This window comes from Gekko japonicus, unplaced genomic scaffold (genome assembly GCF_001447785.1).
Source record: "Gekko japonicus isolate JY-2015 unplaced genomic scaffold, Gekko_japonicus_V1.1 scaffold1456, whole genome shotgun sequence".
Classification (NCBI taxonomy): Eukaryota; Metazoa; Chordata; class Lepidosauria; order Squamata; family Gekkonidae; genus Gekko; species Gekko japonicus.
Window position 1 is genome coordinate 411728 of NW_015169218.1, and position 9097 is coordinate 420824.

The following is a 9097-nucleotide window of genomic DNA, read 5'->3' on the forward strand; positions in this document are numbered from 1 at the left end:
TGTTAAAAAAAAAGTTAAAAAGAAGAAGAGATTGGATTCAGCTGACATTTAACTTACCACTCTGGCCAGGCGGAGGTTAGTATGGGCTAGCCCAGAGTAACCCCCCAGGGTTAAAAAGAAGAAGTTAAAAAGAAGAAGAGATTGGATTCAGATGACATTTAATTTACCACTCTGGCCAGGCGGGGGTTAGTATGGGCTAGCCCAGAGTAACCCCCCGTCTGGACTAACCCCCGGGGTTACTCTAGCCTGGCCCGGCAGGGGTTACTCTGGGCTAGGCCATACTAGGCCATACTGGGCTAGGCCAGAGTAACCCCGGGGTTACTCTGGCTGTGGGGGGGGTGTGAATCTGGCCTGTTACAGCCGGCCAGATTAACCCGGGGTTACTCTAGCCTAGGCCAGAATAACCCCTCAATAACACCTCGGGTTATTCTAGGCTAGGCCAGAGTAACCCCGGGGTTACTCTGGCCGGGGGGTTAATCCGTCCTGTTACACCGGGTTTGATTCCCCTCACCTCCACATGCAGCTGCCGGTGTGACCTTGGGTCAGTCACAAGTTCTCTCAGAGCTGTTCATTCAAGGGCAATTCTGGATAGAGCTCTCTCAGCCCCTCCTACCTCACAGGGTGTCTGTTGTGGGGATGGGAAGGGAAAAAGATTATAAACTGCTCTGAGACTCCTTCAGGTAGTGAAGGGCGGGGTATAAATCCAATCTCTCCTCTTCTTCTTTGTCTTGTGGGCATGGGCGAGGCAGTAGGTTTGCCAGCTCTGGGTTGGAAAACATCTGGCGATTTGGGAGGTGGAGCCTGAGGAGGGCGGGGCTTGGAGAAGGGGAGGGACTTCAATGGAGGGACTATGTAGATGTTTAATATTGATGTACACCACCCTGAGCCCTGTCCTATGGGGAAGGATGGTTTAAAAATCAAACTAACTAAATAATAAACAATTAGATACAGTGTCACAGAGTCCATCTTCCAAAGGGGCCATTTTCTCCAGGTGACCTGACCTCTGTCACCTGGAGATCACTCGCAATCCCAGGAGATCTCCAGCCCCCACCCCCCGGCCGGGGGGGGGGGGGGTGTTTCATAACCTGATGTGAAGCAGCTCAGCAGAGCCACTTTCCCCCCCTCTTGGGCAAAGGCAAAGGCACTGTGTATGTTGCCCGGATTTTTATCCCTGTATGTTCCATCCTTAGTCACACCAGGAAGCTCTCTAGAGTGTTTACTGCCACACATTAACACAATTTCCAGCCATTATGAACACACATCTGTTGCTTATGCACATGGAGTCCTTTATCACTCAGGATGAGGGCTGTTTTAGACATTAAGGAGGTGCATAAAGCTAAGGAAGGCCTGGAAGGAGGACCGGTAGGTGTACCTCTTTGCTCCATTGTACATGGACTGTTCCCACGTTGCTAAATGTGCCAATAGAAAATGATGTAATCACAAAGTCTATTTTTTCTTAAAACACATTCATGGCAATGCCGAAGCACAAGATCCCTCTGATAGCTTCCAGATGAAAAGACTTATGTAACTTAAACTCATACATGGGTCTAATGCCTCACAGGCATCTCCCCCTTACCTGATTTATCTGTCTTCTTACGTTGACCAACTGCTTCAGACCAAAAAGAAAGGCTCCATCATCTACAAATTCAGTTCCAATCACTTCCATTTTAACCAAAACTAACTTGGGGGGGTACCTACCAACAACTAAATGTTCCATCCGTGTCAAGCTTCCAGAGAGGAGGGGTGTTAAGCCAGTTGTTTCTTTTAAATGTATTTTAATTAAATTGTTTGGATCTGACTCTTTGATGTGGCCCTTAGAAAAAGAGGAGAAATGCAAATGAAGACTAATAGTTAGGTTGTTGTCCCCCCCCCCCCAAGATATAAAATCAAAACCTTGCACTATGGCAACAGTACATTTTCAGGCAACAACAGATGGCAGGCACAATGTAGCCCTTGCCATGGTGACAAGATTTTTTTTTAATGAGAGAAGAGAAAGAAGGATAATAGCAAATATTTCTTGTATGTTTGAAGGCTCTTCCCATTCCAATAAAACTCTTTTGTACATGTAGATTGGCATCATCTATTGAAATTAATATGCTGCATGTTTGTTGCAAACACCCTTGAAATATTTCCCTCACACAGAACACAACCGGTCTGCGCACTCAGTCAGTGCACAGAAAGGGACAGGGACAGGGTTGCCAGGCACAGCCTGGCAACTGGCAGGAGATGGTGGAGATTCTGGCACAATGACATCACTTCCAGCAGGACCTGGAAGTGATGTCATTGTGGTGGGGTTAATATATATTTATTAAGAATTTATTCGCAGGGCCGCCACTTCCATTGTTGTTGTTCACTTGTTTTAACTGATATTGTATTTATTAATTGTTTTAATTTTTTGTTATGTTATTTAATCTTGTTAGCCACCTTGAGCCTGCTTGTCAGGCAAGGCGGGGTATAAATACAAATAATAAATAAATAAATATTATATTTATTAGGAATGTGCTGCCCTATTGCAGCAGGCCTTCCTGAAGCCAACAGAAAGTGAGTTATTGTCTCAGCGGCCCAAGTTTAGGCATGTGCTATAAGGAGGAAGTCTTCCTGTCCTCAGTGGCACTTGTTCCCACATCGGAGAGAACTTAACTGCAATGTGTGTAAAACCAGGTGCTTCTATGATGCAAAACACTATCATTAACATCCAGTTGCACCCAAGCTTTTCAAAATTGTTTCTTTGCTCAGCCACTGAAAGGTGGTTGCATGGATTTATCCAGGTACATACATAGTACATAGTTCTCTGTCATCTAATCCATCAATGGAACATTTTAAATTTTAAAAATCCAAACATGAAGGATAGAAAGACACACTTTAGAGAGCGAACAAAAAGTTTCCATTCAGCAACCAGTTTTCCTGGCTGCAGCAAATAGTAGCACCGGTAGGCCCTCGGCCCTGATGGTAGAAGCACTCTTCTCCTTCACAATTACCCTTTCCTTGACTTGATCAAATTTATTTATAAAATGTGTCAGGAATGGAAATATTCCAGACCACCATTTCCCATGCAATCTGCTCCTAATCATCATGAAAGGGTCATGTTCAGATCCATTCACATTACACACTGCTCACCATTCGTTGTTCTTCTATTCGAAGACCACTTTGGAGTAGATGGGAGGGGGTACATGTAATTTTTAAAATTATTATTATTAGCCAAAGGCAAGCCCATCTACTCACCAACTAGGTGACTTAGCGGGTAGTTTAGAATCTTGTCTCAATGTTCACTATCTCCCCTCTTTCTATGGCACAATATTTCAAAACTACTGGGTAAGAGCAACTGGCAAACAGCATTATTGGTGGGGGGGGGGATTAAAAATTTCCACCCCTCCAGGAAGAGCATGCAAAGGGTGCTCTAATGAAAAATACAAAAAACCAGAATAGCAAGGGATAAAAGAAATGGAATACATCATCTTCTGGAATATATTGGTACAGAATTTGCATTTCTGACTGTTTTAGATCAGCTAGTATTGGAAATGAGGTCTCATTCTAACAAGTTATAACCTGCAGGGTCAACCCCAAGCCAAATAATGCTCCCAGGCAAGGCCCCACCCATTTGTTCAACTTTTGAACATCATTTTTATTGCTTTCATATTATGTTACCTTATGTTTCGCATTACTTTAATGCACAATTTGCATGCATTTTATATATTTATGATAAATTTGCACACCTGTACGTATACCAAAAGGAGCTGCGGTGGCTCAAGTGGTTAAGATGCTGAACTGCAGGCTGTGGAAGGTCGGTAGTTCAGCAGTTCGAGACCCGAGTGTGCCGCATGACGGAGTGAGCTCAATGCTCTAGTTCCAGTTCCTGCCAACCTAGCAGTTCGAAAGCAAGAAATTGCAAGTAGATAAATAGGTACCACTTCAGTGGGAAGGTAACAGTGTTCCGTGCGCCTTGGTGTTTAGTCATACCGGCCACATGACCACGGAAATGTCTTCGGACAGCGCTGGCTCTTTGGATTTGAAACGGAGATGAGCACCACAGCCCTAGAGTCGGATTCGACTGGCTTTCGAGCAAGGTAAACCTTGACCTTGACCTATACTAAAGCCATGTATAAGCAAAGGAAAACAAATTTGTTTCCTCTAACCTTTATTTAGTCTAAACTTATTGAAAGCTTTTTTTTCATTTTAGAAAGGACTGAAATGTCTAACTCCACAAAACTGAACTGAGTATTAATATTGAGTGGTACTAGTAGTAAAGATAATTACTATAAGTGACTGTCTTAGAATCTTGAGTGGATAGTTGAGCAGGCAGCCATGACAGGCAGTCTACCAAGTTAGTTGAAAAGTATGCATATGGAGAGTGATTTCAGCTAAGCATACCTTTATTTAGTCAGGAACAAAGACAAGATACCCGGCTCGCAGGCCGGCTTATATTCTCTCAGAGAAACCCTCCACCAACACACCCCCCACTCCTGATAGGCAGTCTACCAAGTTAGTTGAAAAGTATGCATATGGAGAGTGATTTCAGCTAAGCATACCTTTATTTAGTCAGGAACAAAGACAAGATACCCGGCTCGCAGGCCGGCTTATATTCTCTCAGAGAAACCCTCCACCAACACACCCCCCACTCCTGATAGGCTATTTACAGTAACCAAGAGACCTATTGGCCTCTTGGCCTGGGACCTAGCCCTTTCATTGGGCCTGGCTAGGATCCTACTGCCCATTGTCTTCTGGTCTGAAGCTAGCTGTGTTTGGTGTCTGGGCAAGCCCAGGCATGCCCGGCCCTGTAGGGGCCTGATACACTACATTAGTCACCTGGGTCACCTGTCCCTAAACCCAGACTGGAGACCAAGGGTTCCCCCAAGAAGATTAAAAGTGTGTTCTTTTTAAGGCAGAGGCTTTTCAGCATCCAGAAACGGAGTGATGTTTCCACTAGCAGCAGTAGGAACAACATTAACTCACATGGAAATTATTTTAATCACCTGGGAGTGGTTCTCTGATAGTTCCTGACATTGTTCTTCACTGCTGATATACCATCCATCCTGGCACATATTAGGAACTACACCCAAGTGTGGGCAGTGACCTATCTCTAAAACCCACATGATGAAAAAAGAAGGCTACAAAATAACATTTGTATACAAAATAGACAACAGTGTCACGACGAGATCTCTGATGTCCGGTTATGGCTATTAACAAGTAGACTTTGTCTATCCCTTTTAAGTGTTTGAAGTTCTTAAAAACATTATCACAACAACACTGGAAGCTAGCTTGGTATTATCCCTGTATTACAGATGGGTCACATGGAAAGAATGGCTTGTCTAAGACTACCTAGTAAGTTTATGGTGGAGATAAGACCTGAAGCACAGTATTTCTGATTTGCAGTTGAGTCTCGCATGGTGTAGAGTTACTACAGTCCACCCTCACTGAACTAGGAGAGCTCTATTAGATACTGTACTGCACTAGTTAGAGCAGGGGTGTCAAACATAAGGTCCGGGGGCCGGAACCAGCCCATCCAGTGCTGTTATGCAACCCGTGAGCAACTGGTGCAAGGGAGGGAGTCCAGGGGGGAGAGGGCAGGGCTATTGCATTGTGGCTTCAGCACAGCAGAACAACCTCATTTGCAGCAGTTAAGTATCATGGGAGTGTCTTGCCCAGTGCTGCACTGCTGCCTCTTCAGTCTGCCCATATGGGTTTTCCTTTGTACCCCCATCCCAGCCCAGGGGGCCTTGCAGTGAGGATACACCAACTTGGAGCTTACCAGCTGCTGTCCTTTATAGAGTTTCTATCTCTGGTACCTGGCATTACATTTTATGGCATACATGGGCCGGCCCAACAAAGTGACATTTATGTCAGATCCGGCCCTTGTAACACTTCTGAATTAGAGACCCCATTACATGAGATTTGAACGCAACATTAGTTGCTTTATTGTGACGCTACATTAGACTATTGTGTTTGGAGTAATACACTGATTTTCTCTCAAAAGCACTTTTCCATTTATTAACAGTCTTCTGTGATGTGGGTGTCTCTTTTCACACCACTATTAGCCTTAGTCATATGAGGCATTTGGGGAGGGTTGCCAAAGGTGGCTTCCCCCTCTAAATTTAGCAACCAAACAGTGGCATTTGGGGAGGGTTGCCAAAGGTGGCTTCCCCCTTGGTTGCGAAGGAACACCCGCATAACATAACTGCAGCTTACCATTCCCTAGAAAAACACTACAAAACCAAAAGTGCATAGGCTATGCTGTGGGTACCTTACAATCTTACCATGTGGTATCCTTTACACAGGATCATTCAAGTGGCCTCAAAAATCATTGTATCCACAGGAAAAATTGACAGCAATGAATATTATAAATGTTTAATTCCCCCACAGCCAGTGTTCCCTCTAAACTGAGTTAGTGTGAGCTAGCTCACAGTTTTTTAGCCTCCAGCTCACACATTTTGGTCTTAGCTCAGGAAGGATGGCCTCAGAGCAAACTAATTTATGGAGGAGCCAAATCGTTCGCTCACACCTTTAATGCCTGTAGCTCACAAAGTGGAATTTTTGCTCACAGGGCTCCACAGCTTAGAGGGAGCATATTGAAAAAACACATGGACCTGTTATATTTAATCTAGGGTCCAAGTAAGTCAGAATTGCAGCATGTCCTTCTTGCTTCACATATCCTGTAGCCACAAATAATCTCAGCACCAGCACCAATGTGTCACCCCTAGCATTTATCCATTTAGTGAACTTCTGCACAAGTGACAAGACTGGAATCTGACATAGCTGAGGAGACATGCTCTGGAATGCAGATGAATACATTAAATTTTGTCTTCTATGGAAAAGCAAAGATGTTATGAAGAGTTCTCATGGATCGAGGGGCAGACTAGAAAGTTTGTTTTTTTAATAGCGCCAACAGCTACAACTGCTTAAAAAGCAAAAGATTCTACAGCCACCAGACCTTTATTATATCTGGATCCATCACTTATTTCTCTCCTTGGTTTCTAAAACATACTTTGTTCCAAAGCAAATACATAGCAGTTCATTCATCCTGCTGTCCTGCAAGCATACCAGACAGTGACAGTGTGCTCTGTGGGGATATAAATACACTCCAGTCAAAAGGAGGCTAGCCTGTTGGCTACTATTCCTTCAAGCTACTTCAATTGGCTCATTGATCTTATTCAAGTGCTGGGGCAGCACCGTTCTGACAGTGCTGAAGAGAGCTATTTCTGCAGACTTCAGAGACGAATATTGCTGCTCTAACTCTGACAGTTATCAGCATCCTCCTTTTAAGCTGTAACTTTGGCCTCTAAGCCAGCTGGCTTCGTAAGTAAGACAAACTTGGCACCCCTTAAAGCATCAAAGCCTGTGTGAGTTTTAGTAAGGTATGATTTATAACTCCTTTTTTTATTTTACAGTATGTGCAGAAGCCAGAAGTGTGTAATCCCCCTCTTGGAAAGCAAGAATTCAGCCGCCGTTTCTAAGCAGTAAGCCGCATGAGGCAACTGCTCCGCTATACTCCTGGGAGTGGAAATATGTTTTGGCAATGCTCATTTTCCTTTTGGGGCCGAAAATTCTGGAGGGGTTTCAGAGTATTCCATGACTGGCTGCCATGAAACAGCATAGCAGGACAAGTATGTATTTATATTCTGTCCTGTCCTAGTCAGATTCAGAACTGGTTACAATGTGAAATCAAACCTCTTCCTGCCCAAGCCTGATATGAGAAATGCTGACCCATCAACCTTTCCCAGTCAGACTGGCACAAGCAAGTGTCTGTGTCTCCTCCTTCTTTTGCCCGATGGACAACAACAGGAACCAATAGGGCAACCACTATTTTTTAAATTCTCTTGGGCACTCACTATGCAGCATTTCAGAGTTGCCTATCAGGACCATAAGATTCCTCATTGTTCTCTTTTGTCTAAAATACATATTTTGCATCTCACCACAGGTGAAAACTCTCCTTTTGACAGCACACAGAATTGAAGTGTAAGGAGGAAGAAGCATGAGAGACACGTGCTGTTTCCCCTGTTTCTCTGGAAGTCCCATAGATCCAAGCACCCTGTTCTCATAGGAGGCAATTCTTCTTTACATGTTCACAGGCTCGTATCTATCACCCTTTCTAGCCTGTTTCAAGAAGTTTGGTGTCAGACAGCACCCCTCAGTCTGGAACCACCTAATAAATCACCACATTCTGATTATTTATCTCTGTGCATATGTGAAATATGGATTTTGTTTATTTGTTGTTATGTATTATTGTTATTATGATTTTATTGTTTTATTGGATTTTATGCATGGGCTGTCGCCCCTTGTAAGCTGCCCTGAGCCTGCTCGTAGGGAGGGTGGGGTAAAAATGCCTAAATAAATAATAATAAAAAAATTAATATTGTGCTTTATTTTATAGTAAGAATGGCAAAAGTAACAGATGAATATAGATATAGGAAACCCAAATTCAAATCCTTTACTTGGACAAGTAAGACCTATAGATCTTCCCACCACTTCAAGTCTCTGGTCCAGCCCTTACAATCCACTGGCATCACCTTTCTCTTCTGTTTCCACACAACACTCTCCACATGCAACTTCATCTACAGTTAGAGGTCCTGAAACAACTAGGGATATCTTCTTTGCTTTAGCATGAAGAACTCACTCCACAATGGGCTGTGTTCAGGATGATAGTATGGAGAAATATTCTCTGTGGCTTCTGCTTTTGGCTATTTTGGGTTATAGGTAAAGGCAAGAAGATAGATCATGTTTTATATTTACACGGTGTATTTATACCATCTTGACAGAAATTTAACTTTCTGGGACTACCCTAATAACAGATTGTAATATCATTGTGTATCCTGTTCTTAAAGATTCTCGTAATTTAAGTTGCTGAGTATCAGACAGGCCAATATCACTTTCCACATGAATCTGGATTTGATTATTCCAGTCTCTCTCCCTTTACATGGTAATAAAAGATCACTGCAAATTGTTGGATAAATGTACCTAAAATTATGCATTCTATTTTCCCTAATATCCATTTCTTTTCCCTAATATCCATTTGGTAAGATACAAGCTGCAGCTGTGAGAACTTACTTCTGACTACAGTTTTTGAATTAGGTGTTAAACTGTGACACCCTCCTGAGTCACTGTA

General features: G+C 43.3%; 1 long non-coding RNA gene across 1 annotated transcript; it reads left to right on the plus strand.

Annotated features, from left to right (window-relative positions):
• The first annotated feature begins 7157 nt into the window (after positions 1 to 7157).
• Positions 7158 to 8146, plus strand: LOC107114794. Its single transcript, XR_001482656.1, has 3 exons — positions 7158 to 7290; positions 7383 to 7598; positions 7913 to 8146. It is a non-coding gene; the product is annotated as an uncharacterized LOC107114794 (long non-coding RNA).
• The last annotated feature ends 951 nt before the right edge of the window (positions 8147 to 9097 follow it).